At 42.5% G+C, this 19979-nt stretch overlaps 1 protein-coding gene across 1 annotated transcript in view; it reads right to left on the bottom strand.

The window, feature by feature from the left end:
* The window catches only part of GRIP1 (glutamate receptor interacting protein 1), a 327461-nt gene that overhangs the window by 248510 nt on the left and 58972 nt on the right, over nucleotides 1-19979 (bottom strand). The gene's annotated exons all lie outside the window — the stretch shown is intronic.

Raw genomic sequence — 19979 nt, 5'->3', positions numbered from 1 at the left:
ATTCCAGATATTGCAACAACTGTACTCATTAGAAGAGAACATTGCTTCTGAAATAGTAATTACAGCTGTTCTAAGCCCAAGAAAACCACGTCTCCAGCTCAAAGCCTTCTGATTCCTTTAGTGCCGAGGCTAGCAAACTTTCAAAGCAGGGTGACAGGCAGCTGTGCTTTTGTTTTTCAAGTTAAAGGTTACGCGTGCTGATGAAAACGCACCAGGAACTGGGAGATGCTGCCGAGCATCCCACCACGCCGGGGCAGGAGGCGGCAGCTCCCGACCGCTGCCGAGCCAGGCGCCCCGGCTCCAGAGATGCTTCTGCCGGTGCCGAGGTCAGGGCAGGCAGCCCCAGCGCTCCCCCCGTGCTCCCCCCACCACCTCTGCACCGCTCCCTGGGCTGAGCTGGGAGAGCCGACCGGGACATCGCACCGACACCCGGGTCAGGGATCGGATCCAGGTTAAAAATAAGCTTTCCTGGGAGAGTTTAGCACCCACGCTATAGGCAGCTGTCCCCTCCTCTTGTGTGCCTTATAGAAACTCCGAAACGGTAGCACAGCTGTAGCTTTAATGTGGCCATCTGCCACTTGAAAAGACATTCTCCATCATTAGACTGTACTTATTTTGGTAGGAACACTGAAACCTACAATATTAAATTAATTTTCTCTTCCTCTTCTCCGTTGCCGCTGCAGCTGATGTATGTAATTCAACCTACTCTTTGCAAAAAGGGCCCGAAATTCTCCATTTCCACATCCTCTTGAGTAGGCTTTTTTCTTCCTAAAGCCCTATAAAGGCTGCCCGACACAGATCTCTCAAGTTGTTTTCACTGTCGTCTTTGAAGCAGATTCTTTTCTTTTCTTCCCCAGCTCTTGCTCCGTAATGACAACTCCAGGTAAAACGAGGAGGACGTTTGGCGTCACCACGAGCGATGCTGACCGCTGTGAGCAAACAGGGCAGGCTGCTGCCCCGCGCCGAGCTCCGCACGGGGGGCAAGGCAGCACCCGTCTGTGCCGGAGAGGGGCCCAGGTGAGGACTGGGATATTGCCACAAGGAAAAAACGGCCGTTGCTAAACCTGTCTGAGCTTCCCCGGTGGAGGATGGACTATTCGACAATAATTTTCAGGCATCTGTCACTTTTGGACACACCTCGGAGAGATGCAGGAGTGCTTGACTTTCCAACTTGATGCATTGCTGAGACAGGTACTTGGAATGGTTTTTTAATGATTTGGCTTTGACAAGAATCTGAGTGACAAACACCTAAAATGAATTTGAAAGCTGGGAACTCTATCACTGAGCCTTTCTCTCTGTTTCCTACCTGTTTATATTTTTGTCCTGCTTTTCATGTCGAATATACCCCAGGAGAACATTTCTATCCCCTGCTATCTCAGGAAAAGGGTGATGACACTCCGCTGAGCTGCTACTGCACCTGTTAATCAGCTACAGGACTTTTTGGAGGATGGAGACGTTGGGGTGGTGGGAAGCTGGGGACTGGCATGCCTGTGATGACGCTGTCTGCAGGAACACGGTGCTGCGCTACTGGCACTGGAAAAAAAAGTTCTGCACTTCCATCTTGCACAGATTTTTCCTGTGCTTTGAGCTTTGCTGCTGAACACCCTCCCAGACCAGACCTCTTTAACGGTATAACACACAAGGTAGAAGTGAACACAGGCAGAGGTCAGTGAAAGACCTTACTTCTTTCAACTTAAAACTTTCAGTCAAAAACCATATTCTGTGAGTAAAGCTGTGTGACAAAACAGTCTAAATAGATGTCAAGCAAGTAAATAATGAGATACAGTATTTTTACTATTAAGAATTTGAATATTTTACACATCTCTGAAAAGATTACAATTTAAAAAAAAAAAATCATAAAATTGCAATGTGAGAGGTCCGAGTTGGGGAGTAAGATTCTTGGCCAAGTGTTTCCCAAGCCAGAAAGCTCCCTTTCAGGGAGCCTAGGTCCTGCAAGCATTTCTTCAAGTGACAACAATAATGATGAGAAACACTAACCCACGACTTGTTTTCGGCTGGATAACAAAATGATCCTCAGTCACAAAAACGTTAAAGCAAGGTGTGAATAAAGCTAAAAATACCATCTGAGCAAAGCAACAATATCAGAGAAACTATAACATGAATTCATGAAGCAGCTTCAGTGTCTGCCTTGGAGACACTTGCTCACTTGCCAAGTCTGTCAGAAAGAATTAACTTGTCAGCGAAAAAGGGTATAGTATATGAAAAAATATTTGTTTGAAAGTTATACTGCTATTTTTCATCTTTCCACAGACTATTTAAAGCTTTCAGGCATGATTTGCTGGTTTTTGTCTTGTTAACTGTAATTCCATCGCACAGGCACATCTATCCTGTCCTTGATTCTTACATAACACCACCCCCAAAAGAGAAGAGATTAAAAAAAAAGGGATGCTTTGGAACTTTCTTGATGGCTAAGAATAGACAAAAGATTATTTTAAAAGCACCTTGAATTTTGGGACAGAAGTTTCAGGTTAAGGATCTGTTAAGAATAAAGAAGTCTGTCTGAAGCAATAGCTGAAGATGTGATGACCTGAAGAACAGAATTACTGTCCAGGTTTCAGAGCCGGGGGCCACCACGATGACCCCCCAGCCAGCAAGGCCACATACAACCCCAAGTATCAAGTCAGAAGATTTGATTAGGAGAGATTCAGGGAATAATTTTAAAAAAAACAATCTACAGATGCAAAACAATGTCCTAGGTTAAGTGTTTGGAGTTGGTTTGCACTGAATGAATTGGCTGATGGAAGTTACTTGGACAGCTTTTCAATCAGCACGTGAGTGGTGTCCTGTGTACCGGGACTGGATAAAAGAGAATGGCAGCATATGCTTGTAGATCCAGGTAACCACATAAAAGAGCCAATTTTAACTCTTTTGACCTCAAAAACGGGCACTGACAGAGAAAGAAAAGGAAAAAAGGAGCATATGGCTCACTGCAGAAATGCCTTTAGCAAAACCAGCTATTAAACTAACTTGCGAAAGTATATTAAACTGTCATGCAATGGACACAGAAGGTTCATCCTTAGAAGTCGAATAGTCATCTTACCGAGAATTAAGATGCAAATCAGTCAGAACTTACATGAAATAGGTTTACATGCAACTTCCAGTAGGAAAGGCTTGTCAAGGCTGGCCCCAGCCAAAACCCTGTACGTGTACCAACAACAAGAGACTTCTGCGATGAACATGCAAACCCAGGTTAGCTATCAACAGGTTGAAACATTTTCTGCTGGAGTAGAAGGAATTTTTAAACGGAAATTTTACTCTTACTGGTCGACAATCTTGTCATGGACCTGCCCAGGAATACTTTGATTAATCTAACACAGAAGTAACTAGCCTCCTGCAGCCAGCAGCAACCAAGTCTGAAAATGCACAGCTCTCCACTCGTGTCCCCCGTCCAGCACAATGAACGTGCCCTGACGCCTTACACATCGGTAGCCCCGTAAATATCAGCATAACTGACCAAGCAGAAATCATCAGGCAATGAAACTTTTACTCTAGCTTTTGAATTTCTCCTTCTCAGAATATCAATTATGAAACCGAAGAAGGAAAACAGCTTTATAAATCTCACCAGAACTACTAAGGGAATAAAGCCAGGGCAACAGGAGCACGTTCCCCGGTGTGGGTTCACGCAGACCTCCTGCCCGCAGGGGAAAGGTCTCCTCGTGCCAAGGTCTCGTGGTGGGACGCCCGCTGGAGGCGGTGAAGGAGCCAGCACAGTCCTGCTCCACCGCCACTGCCGGCCAGCGAGAAGGTGACCACGTCTCGGTCGCTTTGAGAGGGGTCCCACAGGCAGTCAGCTTGGTAGGGTCTCAGGTTCCCCTCCTCCAAAGGCTTGAAGGATTGTGAGCTATAATGTTCAACATTAAATTTAGAAACAGCTAGCCAAATTCCTTCACCGCCACCTTAAATGTAAGTATTTAACATTTGCTTAATGGTGAACCAAAGGATCTCCTCATTCTCTGCCAGCCAAGAGATATGCTCAGCCCACACCTGGAATTAATCACCCTCTTGGAGAGGAGCAGAAGATCTCCAGGAGGTCAGACAATCTGTCCCCTCCTGACACAGAAAATGCTGACAGTTGCTAAAAGGTGCTTCCCTAAATTATTGTCAAAATAAATACAGGCTCTAAATTAAAACATCCTCCCACTCTATCAGAAGTCAGATGAGGCAGACAAAAAATCAGCAATCTCTGTTTCAGACATGTATTTGATCCAGAGATTACCGATTGTACCGTTGTTGGGGACACTCACTCCCAAAAGTAAAAAAAAATACAAATTCCCATCACAGTTTCTCTCACAGAGCTAAAGCTTCTAACCATCATCCCATTCAGGTAGAACCCATGAACGTATTAGTTAAAAAAACCACACTGGTGGTTCATTTTTAGTGAACTGGTCTCTGCACTGAAATATAAATACAGAATTAACATTAAAAATACTAATCAGTGACATCAGAACCAACTATTAGATTATTGTATTCTGCAGAACACTACCTTAGATACAGCCCACCTTTTTTGAAAAGTGCAAAACAGGCAAATAAGAGCTGACCAAAAAAATCAGAAAGGGTATCCAATAAAATTTTAATATTAACATTTGAAATCAACACTGCACATCAATATTTTTTCCCAATAATAACATTTTTAATTCTGTGAGATTTAGGTGATATTTACAAATAACAACTTTATTTAGCAGGAGTAACTTCAGTTATTTAGTGTCTTCTATGTAGACTCACGGAAGGGAACAACTCCCCCACTGGGCTTAACGTTGTCTGCTCTGAACGGTGACCACTCTGCCTTCCTCCACTGACCACACGGAGAAACGCCGTGTCTTGGGTTCATCAGTCTTTACCTCCTTCTCCAGATAAAGTCTTTTCCTTCAGTTTACTTCAATACTGAAGAGTAGTACCCACACAGCGTGGCCACAGACAGATATGCTTCACATCCCATCTTTCCTTTGACGGCATTTCCCATGATACTACCAGCATCATGGGACTGGCTTGATACTACACTGAACACAAACCTGCACATTGCAAGGGAGGTATATTCAAGCCAAGAGATGAGCCCAGCCGTAAAGATTCAGGTCACAGTCTCTGAGAAGTCCCACCAGACAGCGCATCAGTCCAGGCAGATCCTGTTCAGATTCACCAGGCCCCAAAATAAACATTTCAATATTGATAACAGATTTTCTGGTACAGATTAGCTCAATCTAAGGCCCTCCCTGTAAAACAAACAGAAAACCTCATGGAGAAAGAATGACAAAAATATTAAAAATACATGTATTGGGAGACACTTTCAAGTTTTGTAGAAAATCTAATTTTTCTGATCTGAAAATACAAAACGACAAAGTTCTGATAAATCCTTTGACTTTAGATATGGTACAAAGAAAATCTAGGAGAACTGTTCAAGGAACAGGGGGAAAAAAAGGACAAGATATACCTAACAGCATGAAAGAATCTGCTCTAGGAAGAAAATAGGAGCTTTGTCGCTTAATATTATTTTTTTGAAAGATGATACCTAAACCACCTAACAATCGCAAAGCCCCCTAACATGTTTTTAATAATGTCACCCTCATTCTTTCATAGATCTCAAGGATGCAAGTGGTGATGATGACCTCCAGAACCAAATGGAAAAAATGTGCAGCTGAAACTGATCCAAGAAACTTGTGGTTAAAACCAAAAAAGGTGACTTATGAGTAGAAATCTAGTTTTTAAAAGACTGAATAAGTGGGAACATGCTATATTTCTACAGATTTACTAAAATGGGAAATTACAGCATGACCAGTTGCACCTAACTTCCAAATGTTCAGTTATAATTCATTAAACATAAATTAACTGGAATGTCTGATGTTACTCCCTTTTGGTATGAACAGACAGCTTTGAAGTCCACTGGTACACGTGCAAATACACGCTTTCCTGTAAATATGCAGAAGAAAATCCAATGATGCATCAAAATAGCACCAACACCGCTGAAGAAAAGGTTTCTCCACTGCTGGGTTAACACCTCACTTCTGTCACCCGGACAGATGCTCCCTGAGCCTGCTCTGGTTTGGCAACGGCCGTCTCCTAGTCTGCTGGCTTCGGTGCTGTCTTACTAGGTATGCCTCAAGTGCTTCGTTTGCCAGTTTGGGAGATGCTACGGGGGATCACAAGAATTTTCAAGGTGACAAGAGGCGAACAGAAGTGCAAGGAACAAGTCAGAGACGAAGTCAAACCCAGGGTCAGAGCCCAGCAGAGGTTTTCAGGAATGCAGAAAAGGTGGCAAACGGGGCTGGGATGGTACGTGTGGACCCATAAGCAGCACGGACTAGGATTAAAATTACAGCCTCGCCTGCATCGCATTAATTGCATTTTGTCATGCCCCAACTTTGCTTATGTATAAGCAGAACCATCATGCGACAAGTATTTTCTTCCTATTCCTTTCACTCCGTCCACCCCCCAAGATCTAGCCGTGCCGTCTGGCGTCTCCCCTGAACGGTAAAACGCACCGTGTGTGACAAACCTGACACAATTATCGGTAGCTGATTGCCAAGTCCCATTTTGTCAGGGCTGGGAGATCGGGAGGCCAGCAGCCCGAGAGGCCACACGGGGCCAGCACCGCTCTCGTGGCCCCGCCGGGGCAGAAAGCAGGCGGCCAAGGCAGGGGGTTCTGCGAGCCATTTTTCTTCATTGGCTTCTCTGTAACAGGAATCGTTATTCAGAGCGTTTCTGGTGGGCTGCCACCGCCTCGCGTAACGGCATTCAGCAGTTCATGCCGTCTTTGCCCCCGGTTTGTGCTTGCCCAAAAGCCCTCGGTCAGGACCGCACAAAGGATATCCAAGCGCGGCATCGAGGAAAGTCGCAGCATCTGGCCCAAATAAAATAAAAGGAAGTCCTGTCACTGCAAAAGCCCTTTGCAAGCAGACGGGAGCTTGTGCCTGGCTGGTCCCCAGTGTCCTTCTGGACTCAGGCACTTTCTTCACTCATATCATCAGCAGAGCAAGAAGGAAAATAAAACAGGGGAAGTAGAGAGGGAAGGGGAAGAACCTGTCCACGTCCAGGGGCCAGCTGCCACCGGGAAGAAGAACGCACATCTGCTCAGGGACCGGGGGGAGCTGCCCGCGCAGGGAGGAAAGAAGGTGCATTTGGGGAGAACATGGGAACTAGCCAAAGTACGTTAAAGGCTGCAAACGACACGAGGGCAGAAGCCACCTTGATGCTTACAGGAGAAGGAAGACGAAAGCAGCTCCCACGCGTTGTACCAGCGTGGGAAGTTGTGCCGTGGGGCACGACCACGGGCAGGCACGCTGGATACCACCCGCGGGAAGGAGATAGAGCGCACGGAGGGACGGGCCCTCCGGGAGAGCCCTGGGGAAGGGGAAAGCACAGCAGCAGAAACTTGTCCTCCAGGTAAGAGCTGCAGGAAGAAACCAAACACTGGGAGAGACAGGCTGAAAGCCTGTGTGGAAGGACTTCACGCCTTCGAATTAGCACCTACGCTTTCATTTGCTCATCCCAAATTATCACCCTCACGCAGAAGCAGCACGACATTAGGTTACCGGTTTGTCAAAAAGCTGATTTTAGGTGTATGTTCGGTCTCTGCAGAACTCCTCAAACAGGGAGCCCCTCAGAGGTGGATCATGTGTCCCCTGAAGCACCGTTTTTCTTTGTTTAATGAGGGGACACAAAGACTACTTATAAGAAAAGGCATAGCGGTTTTGGAAGTTGACAAATTATTGCTGCAGGTGGTGATGTTATGAATTTTTAAAGGAACGCAATTACATCACTTTCATTGCCCACTGCATGGCATAAAGGTCAAATGCACACAAACATACCTTTCTCTTTACAGGTTCAGCCCTGTTGTTTTTTCACTTCTCTTCCCTCACACAGAATTCAAGTGAGGAATCAAAGGGCTTTTTCTCTCTCCCTGTGGCAGTAATACCACAGCTGACTTCTTGCCCACCACCTTAAATACCTATTGAAAGGTTAGCTACAGTCATAAAACAAGTACCCAGAGCAAAGCAAACAAGAAGATTTAAGAAACAGTTTTTACGCTTTATGAGCCATTATTTGAGCAAATGGCAACTGTCCAGTACCGAGATAAAAATTAGTGCAGAAATAAGATCCCATCTTATGAAAGCAAACCATAAAAAGAATCTTACTCCAACCAGGAAGCTCTTCCATTAGCTAGGTATCCCACTAACGAGTAGTAATGTCTCCTGCTACAAACCTAACTCTCAATGGCAGTATCTGTAGTCAGTTTGTTCTTTCGGCAAGCAGGAATTGATAAGGATCAGTAATAAGTGGTTAAGATGTGTTATTGCAATGAGGAGAAAGTAGGTTTGATTTTGCAGAGGAGGTGGGTGATAACCCCCTCGTAGCAGCCTGGGGATGGGACAGCTGTGTGCATACTGTACACGCGGGGCCTTTGGAAGCGGTGCTCAGGCCAGCCCGTGAGAGCACAAGCTTCACCTCGTACAGCAGAAGTAAATTCAGTGCGCCTTGCACCTCTCCCGGGGTAGATCCATGCCAGTGGTGCAGGCATCTGCCTCCGAGATGCTAGTTCGAGGGCTTCTGGAGGCACCTCAAAAAAAAGGAAATGCGTTATTTGAACGCCCCTGAATCCTGTGAACACAAGGAAATGGAATGGTCGCATAAAGGCTTATAAATCAGATTTATTTCTGGATAGCCCGACCTCTGGTAATGAGCAGGGACTCTAAGTTCTTAGCTTGCCTGCAAAGGTCCTCAACGCCTTTAGCCTGTCTGCTGAGTCCAACGGAGGAGGAAGTAGAGACGAGAGAGTCTGCTTGCAGATCTGAATTTGCAAAAAGAGACCCCTCGTTAGCACAGCTACGACAGCAGACAGACATGCGCCAGGACCCCAGCTGGCGTTTGATCAAGTATCCGCTCTACCCTGATTCCAAACCCTCTTCTCCTCCAGCCCAGCCCCTGGGACAGACAAGAGTCCCGTACCCGAACTCAGCAGCACGCGTCCCTGGGTTACAAAGCCGTGAGCACAGGGAGCAGGGAGGTCACAGCCCCACCGATCACAGCATATGGTGGATGCGTATCACTGCAGACATATTAAGTCCTACAGTAACGATGGAATCAAATGGTGTAACTCCAAAAACACGCGTTGTACAGGAAATCAAAGTGAATTATCTTAATGATTTTGCCTAGAGACATAAACAGCTGCTGCAAACTCGCATCAGCTGAAGCAAAAATTGAGGTGTTTATTCTCAAAAGCTCCTTACTTCACATCCATTTACAATGAAAGACTGATTCTGTCCATTCCAGAAAGAACTGTATAATTTGAAATATATTTTTAAAGTACACCTTTGACAAAAGCACCCACAAACCTTTACGGAAAACTTGGGCCCACTAGGCTAAGAAAACTTTATGGCGTGGTCCTTAGGTCTATAATGCATCAAAAGGAAATGCTAAGCAGCACGGCTTTCAGGGACTTAGATTTGGATCTTGGCACTCTTGCCCCAAGCTATTTATAGGTTTAGGCAACATTTGCTTTATACTGTATTCTCTTTTGGAAATACTTTTTCATACCCTCATTTTACTTTGCTTTCGCCACCAACTGCAGAACTGACACAAGTACAAAGTCTGATTAATAAAATTATTATCTTATGGCACAATGATCTTTCAAAATAGTACTTTAATATCTCCTGGTCTCGAAATGAAAAGCATTCAGAGGATGTGACTTATTGTTCTTAATTTAACCTTTGTTCATCAGCTAGATTTTTTTTCTTCTGATCTTAAGAAATTGTTTCTAAATTTAGAAACAATGTCTACTTCTGAAATAATGAGCAAAAATTCACCTGACAGCTACAACTTACTAATAAAGTATAAAAGAACATCAAAGGCCTACTTATTAAAGACCATGCTCTGGGGCTGGCAAGTTTTGCCCCCATTCTAAATAATGAACAGATTATAAAATACATATTTTTAAGTCTTATTAAACTCTGAGTTTTGTTGTGTGTTGTCTCCCCTTTCCTGCACAATTCTTTTTGGAATTCTGAATTATTTCACTCAAGGAGAAAAAAAAATGAAAACATGTTTTCCTGAAGAAATGAATCACCCAGAAACCCTTTTGAAAGAGAAGTAGGTTTTGATAACCAATGTCTTTGACAGTCCCCTAGATGAAGAATTTCTTCAACTACAAGAATGCCCAAAGGAAAATTCTACATTTGTAAAGCACAGATGGTTGGGACTAGGCATGGCACTTTGAAAAACATAAAGGCAATTAATTTTCTAATTACATTTCCAAAATAATCCTTTTTATAATTTTGGGGCTCATTAGAAATACATTCTCTTTTCTCTCTGGTTGTGTTTTCCACGTAGAGAATTACCCAGACTATAAAATCACCTCCCCACTTCCCACATCCACCATACCACAGGGATGGCAGACAGCAGAGCAAAAGGATTTCTGGCTGTTCCCATTATCTTGGAAGGTAAGCGGATACACCAAGAAGAGGCAACAGCAAGACTAAAATTACTAGGAGTAGTAGGATCTAGGAAACTTAAGTCACAGAAAGGGATGCCATTCCAACTTAGGCTTAGCCTCACAACCATGGTGATTATCTTCACTACAGGTAGGACCAATTTAGATATAATCTGTATTTAGTTCTTTTCAACCTCACAGTAAGCAGGGGTAGGGGAGAAAAAAAGGATCATTCTAGCTATGAATTGTTCCAAGTCTTTGTTCTGAGGAAGTCAGTCTCCAGAGGCATTCCTTATTAATGGATTCCTATGACCAACACTTTCTTTGTTGTGAAAGAGAAGCAGCAAAACGTATGGGTTATGGATTCAGATGTAGAACATTCCTGCTTTCCTAGTTCAGGGTACCTATTACTTATCAAGTTATTATTTCATGACAAAACAAATGCTTTAAAGCCTTCCTCGTTTTTTGGATATTATTGATTTACGGTAAGGAGATGATTTGTTGAATACATACAAAATAATCAATTAAATTAATAGAGACCCATTAGGTCCTTAGAGCTAGTCTGAATGCAGGGTACTCTTCAACGTACTGAAAGGTCTTTTGCCCTCTGTAATAAACCATGAATCGTTCAAGGAGCTCCAACAACCAACAACACGACGGCTCTGCCTCGGAGGACCCGAGCACCGCAGCCCAGCAGCTGGGCAAAGCCCTGGATGCACGGACGGAATCGGAGACCCTCAGTTCAGCAAGAGCCCACCTTACTCACTCGGCACGGGAGACGCAGCCAGGTACTCCGTGCGCCCACCACACCTTGATCGGGACCACGGACGAGCACCAAACCAGCCCAAAAGGGATGATCGGAATTCAGAAGGCTTAACTGGAAACTTCACCAGCTGAACTGCAGCGGAGCTTGGCGGTTGCCCCATTAATCGTCCAGGCAGGGACAAGCCTTTTGTCAGGCAGACACAAGAGTTCATCCAGGATCTCTTCTACACGATGTAAATCCTCCGCAGGCTGGTGAACAGGGAAACTAAATCTGTAAGCATCTGCCTTGGACAGAAGTTTGTGCCCTGCTTGGCAAATTTTACCACCTAAATTATTTATTTATTTTTCAGAGCTCCATTCCTTTAGTTAATAACAATAACAGATGGACAGGAAGGTTTTTCTGTCTGGATTTTTTTGTTTTGTTGGGGGTTTGGGAGCTAATTTGTTGTTGTTGTTGTTTTGCTATGGGCCATATAGGGTGAAACACAGAAGTGCTTTTAGTAAAGAAAAGCAGCACTGCCCACACTACGCACTCAGAACTGCCAGCATAGTGACCCTTTAAAGATACTTCATACATTAGCTCTTAGAAAAAAGGTTTACCCCAGGGACATATACGCATCTTTGAGAAGCTGTAGATTTTTGAGCATCTGCAGGGACAGCTGGCATGATGGTTACAGCAGCTGTCGCACTTGAATTATGAAATTGTGCATCGCCCAAGGAAAGGATCAATGTCATGCAAATCTCACAAACCTGAATTCAAGTCAGAAAGAAAAAGAAGGTGAGAGAGACAACTGTTCTGATGTTGTGAACCAGACTTGTTTGAATCACTCTATAATTTCAAATAATACATTACATACTATGTACTGTAGTATATACTGTATCTCTAAGGCTTCCATCTGAATAGTCATTTTATTTTGCAGTGTCTGCTAAAATTTTATTAAAATCTTTGGGGGGAAAAAAAACAACACTGGGGAACCAAGAAGGCTATGAGTTTTTAAATCAACCTTCATTGAAACATTTGGTTGTTTTTTTTTTTAACTCAGACCAAGCAGGAGATGATGTCAGTCCTCCAGCATGGTTTTCCTGCTTCAGAAAATTATGCCTTGGTTCACAGCCGATTAGTTATGTGACTGACCTGATTTATTATGTTATCACTTCAAACGAGGACCAGCCCTGAACAAAGAAAGCAAAGTTACATCAGTATAAATGACGTGTCTCTATTCAATGGTTAACAGAAATAATTACATTTACTGTTTTTTAACTTGCTATTCAATATTTACTGCTTTGTGTGAAAAAAAGAACTCAATGAAATTCAGGTAATTAATAAAATAACAGCTGAGGTTGTCTGCTCACACGCTGCATGCAGGAGTAGAGGGCTTGTAGAAAGCCTTCTCCCTGAGACTCAACTTTGCTTTTGAGAGATTCCCACAAACCCAGGGAGCCCTTGGGACCCACAAGAGGTCACAGCCAGCTGCTCTAAACCCTTTAACACCCCACAGCTGGGTCTGGCCCCTTTTACAGCACAGTTACATCAGACTTTCGAGGAATTAAAAAAATCACACCCTTTAGTTCCTCAGGAAAACACACTGGGAGGTTTAAAATAAAACAGCTGAACAAGTGACAGTTGACAGGTACTTTTTTTTTCCCCTCCATTTTTATTCTCTTTTTCTTTTCCCCAAGTAATTTCCTTAGACCAAAGATCTCATGCAGAAATAAGTTCTCCATGTCAGGAAGTTATCAGCTTCCCCCAGCTCAGGAAGTGCAGAACTTGCTGAGGGTAGGGTTTCTGGATACCAATTCATCAGTGGAAATGCACATCTTTAAAAAAAAAAATATGCTGAAAAATCTTTTATATTATTTGGTTACATAAACATGCACTAAAGATCCTCTATTTAAATAATCTAGGACATTCAAAGACAAAAATCGATACTACTTTACATCCCATGAATCAATTTCAATACTAATAGAGGACAGAAACCTCATCCTATAATTTACCCTATACAGTCTGGACACTAACAACAAAGACAACATGACCAGAAACTCATCACAGGACAAAGATTTGTTTGTCCCCGATTAGAACTTCCCTGGATTCAAATGGGGGAAAAAAGTCAATTAAGTATCTTTTATCTGGATCATTTAATGATTTTTCCTCAAGTTTTCTCCCCTGCCCATCTTTTTAAGACATGAAAAAGAATTGAAACAGATGTTCCTTCAAAATTATTTACTCATTGCAAAATCCTTAGTGCTACAATCAAAAGCCATACTACAAGGTAGAAATTAATACAAACCCCATCTGATTTCAGTTTGCAATGGTTTGCTTAATCATCAATAAAATGTAAAGTTTAGACGAATATATATTAATCTTTTTATTTAAAAAAATTACTTAATTCATTGTTTTAAACCAGAAGTAATTGCAAGTGAAGACTATTCATTATTAAAATACTGCAGACCATCAGTGCTAGCAGTACATTCCCTTCTCCAGAGAACTACGTCCACTTTGTAAAAGGGAATCACCTTCAGCTACCGCAACAATCCAGTGTGGACAAGAATGCTGAGCTAGCAGAATGTCATTTAACTATTGCCATGATGAATTGGCAAGCAGCAGAAATCAGAGGCATATATTCAGAAGAGCCCCCAATAATCAATGCAATGAACAGCAAACCAATAAAGCATTTTAGTGTCCTTTCTCAGGATCACGCAGCTGATGAATTTACTAATAGATTTACACATAAGAAGTTATCCATGTATATATCGCTGTCAGTTTTTAATGGAGAGTTCTCAGAAGTGCTTCGTGATTAACATCACACACCACTTTAGTTAAACAAGAAAGGCCATTAAACTCACTGTAAATACAGCCTGATTTAATCTCTTTAACAGCACACTAACACGAACACAAGAAAACACTCTTAAGCAATACTTGCCATGCTTAGAGGACCTTATCTGCACCACTCCATGGTTATTGACAACAAACAGTTAATTCCTTGCATTCATCACATTCTTGGTCATACTCAGACTTCAAATTTCTGATTCTGATAATAGCAAGGCAGCAAAGCAGCTAGATCTTTAAGTATCTTTTTAAACTCCTATATACTTAAATGTACAAGATCAAACACCTTTCACTGACTTAAAAAGTTCTGCTTATAAAGCTAAATAAGGATGCAATGAAACATGAAAATTTAAGAATTGATATTTTAAAGAGAATTTAAGAACTACAGCCCCCTAGGACATTATGAAGCATCCTGAGGATTACAGTCCTCCACAGCAGATTATTCCTGTATCAGAGGTACAACCACAAGGCACGTTCCTGACCAACCTAAAGGACGTGAACTGGTAAATTTACCAGCATTCAGACCGGCTGACTGTTTCTGCTTGGGGTCCATCAGTTCTGAAAAGGCCAACGACTCCTTCTCTTTTATTTCAGTTTTACTCCCTAAGCCCCAGATCTGTTCATGACTCGACCCCAAGACCCCTCAAGAAGCAGAAGAACCAGGCTGCAGCTGAACCATGCCACCAGTAAGCTTCACAAGAAGGAGGTCATTGGCTGTAGCTCAAAGTTTGCAGAGATGCCATCTACTTTCAGAAGAGACACTCGGAAGGCATCAAATGGAAATAATCCTAAGGTCTCCAAACCTTTTAATTTCTGCTTTTTGCATGGGACGCACATAACAGTGACACCCAACTTTCCCAATTTTGAGGCATGAATGACAAAGAAAACTTGCACCCACTAAGCCTTTCAGATCTTTCACAAGTCATGTAGCACTACAGATCACAAAATGCCATCAGCTCAACTCACTACAAGAGGCAGTCAAGGCTACGCTTAGTTGAAGGGGCAAATTCCAGTGATGTGACAGAATCACAGTGATGCTGAGTAATTGCTCAGGACCCCCAGTGAAAAGCTATCCAGGTTTATCAAGCCTCTTCAATATGTACACGTAAGTGGTGAAAAACCAAAAAGACTGTTTGAGGGTTGCCATTCCTTGCTGATCATCATTACATGTATTGCTCCCCTCTGAATGGAGCCACGAGGTCAGTCGGTGTTCTTACACGGGCTGGGGGGGTGGGAAGAAGACTGAAGGGCAGACAACAGCACCTTCACAGAACACTCTCTTTCCTCGTACCTCCATTTGTTTTTCATTTGTTGATAAAATTCACAGTTTTGGCACATTTCCTAGCGCCTCAGTTGCCCCTACATCTCCAAGTGGCCCTCTGGCAAACTTCTTACGGTGTTCATCTAGTAACCTAAAAATGTTTTGTATTTTTCTTCTGGAGCAGACTCTGACTGACTACCAGATGGAAGTACTTCCACGCACAGCGCACACTGCTTCTGGAAACCACTGCCAGCACACACGGAGACGTCTCATTTGTTTGACAGTATTATCAGCAGAAACGACTTCAAAGTCTTTACAGGCTTCTTATTCCTTTCTGGATGAAGCTCAAGGTATTGAAGTTTCCACACGATTTGAGACATCCATAACAAGAAGACATTTCTCTTTCACAGGCTGTTATGACAGTTCTTAGACCCGAAGGAATTAGACTGAGGGTGGGATTCTCAGCAGATAATGCTATTATTATTTTCCCCTTACTGGTCTGGCACAGCCCATTCCATTCTCTGAAAATTGGCCACACCTCATCTTATTCCTTTCTCTGTATGATTTTCATTCACTGAATATATTTTTTTTCTTAAAATACTCACTAAAAATGTTTTTAGTAAGTCAGTCACAAATACTGTGAAAACTATGGTCTAGCACTATCGGGTCTCTCACCCCAAGGCCAGCAAACAGTTTATATCCTGGTTAAGTTGAACAAATTGTTGTGGGGTATTTCGACAACTAATACTCACACATAGATAAATATACTATCGGGTGTGGCAGTTGCACCCACACTGATGGAAAGATCACTGAGCCATAATATTTGCTAACTCTGGTGACTCTATATAAAAACATCCACTGACTCTGGTCTCTGGTGAAATATAAAAACATCTGCCAGTTCAGGCAAACGTCTGCTGACTTTGGTCTGGCTCGGGTAACCACCACGTCTGCTGATTTTGGTCACAACAGGGTTGCGCAAGCGGCTATTTAGACCTACACTTCGGTTGGAAGCTAAGACCCTCGGACTGTAATTGAGACCACCGATCAGATTCGACTAGGGCATAAACGGGGTCCTGCCGGAGGGCAGGGGTCGAGGCGGTCGGTCCTCCTCGGAGCAGCGGGTCTGCAGTCGGGGACCCCCGCCTTGGGTCGGGGGACGCCGCCTGGGCTAACTCCTCCAGGCTGGGAGCCCTCATCTCGACTGGCGAGTGAAACGCACTTTGGGTTAGTTCCTTTTTAAAACTTAGCTCAGCCGTGTAGTATTTGATTCCCCTTGGCTTCTGGAACCTGTAGTTTACTAATGTTGACAGAGTATTAAATTATTTTTCATTGGAATAAATTTCCTTTGAGCTTGTAACCTACCTAAGTCAATTTTGTGAGCCTCCGCAACATCAGGTTACCTGGGGATGTTACAAAGCCATTTTTGTCGTTGTTTTTACCAGTTGAAGAGAAAGAAGAAATAAAATTCAGAACTGCACGTTAAAGGTAGTTCTAGCACAATTTTTAACCCTTTATGGTAAGCTCTCCACTCTCTGTCCTGGCAATTCCTACCCAGCTGAAGAAGCTCCTGGGGAAATTCTCTTGTTTAAAATTTCTCCACACTTTGATATGCTGTGGTGCAGTGGAAGAAAGCTGTGCGTGTTGTCTGACTTTAGTTTCACTGTGTTTCACTAACACCTAAGCTCTTGGGCATTTAGCAGTAGAGCCTCATTGAAAGCTGAAAGGATCATTGGAAGCAGCACCAAACGTCACTACTAAAGAACCACCGAAGCTTTACTTGACATGTATGCTACACAAGTTCACACAATTCTGCTTTAAAACACTTTGACCTTCTAATCTTCTACCACTATTTACAAGAAAATATGAATTCCATACATAGGTACAAACTCTAAATGAACACATTTTTCCTACCCAAACCTCTCATTCTATGGTTACAGCATAGTGCCATCTGCTGTACGTTTCTTTGTGTACAATTCTTCCAACCACCAAAATGACAAAGAAAACCTCATGATGGTTATTTAAAATCTTTGAGCATAAGCAGTCCTACAATACGCAATTTTGTCACTAGCATTTTATACAAAAATAAGATTGAGCACTACATATTCTACTCTGCAAGTATACAAAAGGCTACACAGATGTGTGCTAACATGTGGGTGGCTGCTGCATAAAGAAATTAAATGAGCCCACAGGGAACTACTGCTTTTATTTCTCTCAGAAAAAAGCCGACTTTTATGGTCACAGCTGGGGTTTACATGAATCTTCTTCAATTAAATATTAATATGCATTTTTAACTGCATTCCCTCATTATCAACAAATGATGCCACAGACTGTAAGAAAGCTGCCAATTTTCAGAGTTCACTTTGCTCCAGCTTACAATGTCCATCATAAACACCTGATTATTATTTTTTTTTAATATATTTTAGGGTAAAACAGGAAGGAAAAAAAATTGTGTGCTTGGAGACAGCCAATGAAATGTTCACAGTGAATCTTTGGGATAATATATCTCAGCATAGTTACTTCATCAGAGTCTGCACTGAAATGAATAATATAGTGAGATGCACTTGCTTTATCTGTAGATATTCCTGCTCCACCCTCCCTTATCAAATTAATTACTCTCAAGGTCTCTCTTCCTTTTCCAATGAGAATTTCATCTTTCCTTGGAGACCCCCAACAGACCTGCCTTTCAAGTGGCTAAAAACTTCACTTTGGGCTGGAGAACAGATGTATTGCTTCTGCCTTTGCCACTAGAGAGACTACAGGGTTGGCTAGCAAGAGCTGCTAATACAGGGGAAAAAACAAGAAAAAAACCCCAACCCTCTCAGTAGCACTTGTATAAGCACACATTAAAAATATCTGCAGTCTCACAGTACTTCTAAACCTCTCTCCCCATGACTTACTGCTGTGCAAGAGCCAAGGAAACGCAGGCAGGTTTTTAACAGAGTGCCTCGCTGCAGCCCCGGGGAGCTCCCCGCAGTGATGAGGAGAGATGCACCCGCAGCACCCGCGGCACGAACGGGCACCCGGAGGCGTGCGGCAGCCTCCAGGCACAAAGTTCTGCTGCTGTGCTGCTATAATAGCGCTGAGATTTTTTTGGAAATACTGGTCCAGCTTCTCTTCCTCCAACATGTTCTTACTCGTACAACTGAGTACTGTTGTTTTGTATTTTAAATTAGACGTATGAACCCATTCTCAGGAGCATTTAGTCTCTTGAAAACTAATTCCTAAAAACATAATGTCTTTCATTAAGCCAATAGAGAATTCAATCTACTGCTTTATGCATTTTCAGTTTCTTTATTATACAAACCGAAACGTGCTGCATACACAGACACTTCATGGAGGTTAACCCAGGAGGCTGTGTCTCAGTATTTCAAATACTACTTAGAATTTAATCACAAGCAAATTTCTTATCAGATCAGGTGACCCCCAAGTTTTCATTTTTATCATCACAAAAATGCTGGAGAACATCGTGCTCAGAAACTGGAAGATAAACTTCAAGCAGCAATGAAATTAATTTTACATTGTGATTTTTCAAATGTTTGGAGTTGGCAGCATTGCAGATGGTTAATAACACTGCAGCTGAACTCTCTTGACTATCGCAATAATAGCAAGTGCATCTAGTCTCAGTTTTGGATGGAGAAGGAAGCTGGAGTTCTCAGTTCTACACAGCAATAGCAGCAGGCATGGAAAAAAAAAAAGATTTTGAGGTGATGAAAGATGCTGCTGTCATATTAAATGTATCTGATTTGCCCGCTGTGATATTTCATCGATTACAAAATGAACACGCAGAGAGATAACTATAGAAGGGTACAAATATTTCTCTGGAGTCACACCAGCCCTGCCAACCGTGAAATGTATGCTGCTAAATTACTGACGCTGCTTGCAAATTAATGTTCTCTACAGAGAGAATTTTAAAGCAGCAAAACATTTCAAATAGCTAATTTGCGAGTTAAACAAGGAAAATAGATAAACCTAAATTATTCTGATGAAAAAATATCACAGTTAAGTCTTGATGGACACTGTCTCAGCAAGAAGCAAAGGTTCCGTGCCTCTTTCCAGCCAGCATCCACTGAAGTTACACAGACAAATGCCAATCACACCAGGACACTCAATACCTGTTTTGAAGATAGCCAGAAACTACTAACACTCCAGAAAACGCAGAGTACTTCCTTTGCTCCAAAAAAATGTAAATGAAAATGATAAAGAATAAAGACACACTTACAAAGCTGTGCCCTGGTATCCTCTTTGGGCCTCAGAAGCATAATTTGAAAATTAAACTGATTTTTGTAAAATACATGTATAAATTGATACTTGCAGTTCAATTGAGAAGACAACTTTTCAAGTAAATCTGTTGAGGAAGTATTATCATTTCTATCCAGAAGACAAAGTTTCTATTAATTAAAGCCTTGTTTTGATTAAAATAATAATAATCATGATGTCCTGTTTCTGTCATTCTTATTTGTGTAATACCGCTACAGATATATTACCCACAGGTGACGACCCTCCAGGCTCTGATTTCCCCCAACCTTTCTCCAAAGCCACTGGCTGCTGCGGAGCCCGGGAGCACGAGACACAGATCCCCTGTACACAACATTTTGCTCAGCTGACTGTTACTCTGAGCTACCCCTACTTTCAGCCAAAGTCAGCTTATAAGAGTTTCGAAGGTGAAGGTAATAAATACAGATTCCTTA

Source organism: Haliaeetus albicilla, chromosome 28 (genome assembly GCF_947461875.1).
Source record: "Haliaeetus albicilla chromosome 28, bHalAlb1.1, whole genome shotgun sequence".
NCBI classification, from domain to species: Eukaryota; Metazoa; Chordata; class Aves; order Accipitriformes; family Accipitridae; genus Haliaeetus; species Haliaeetus albicilla.
Note: the sequence above shows the minus strand (reverse complement) of the source record. Positions and strands in the feature narration are given on the sequence as shown.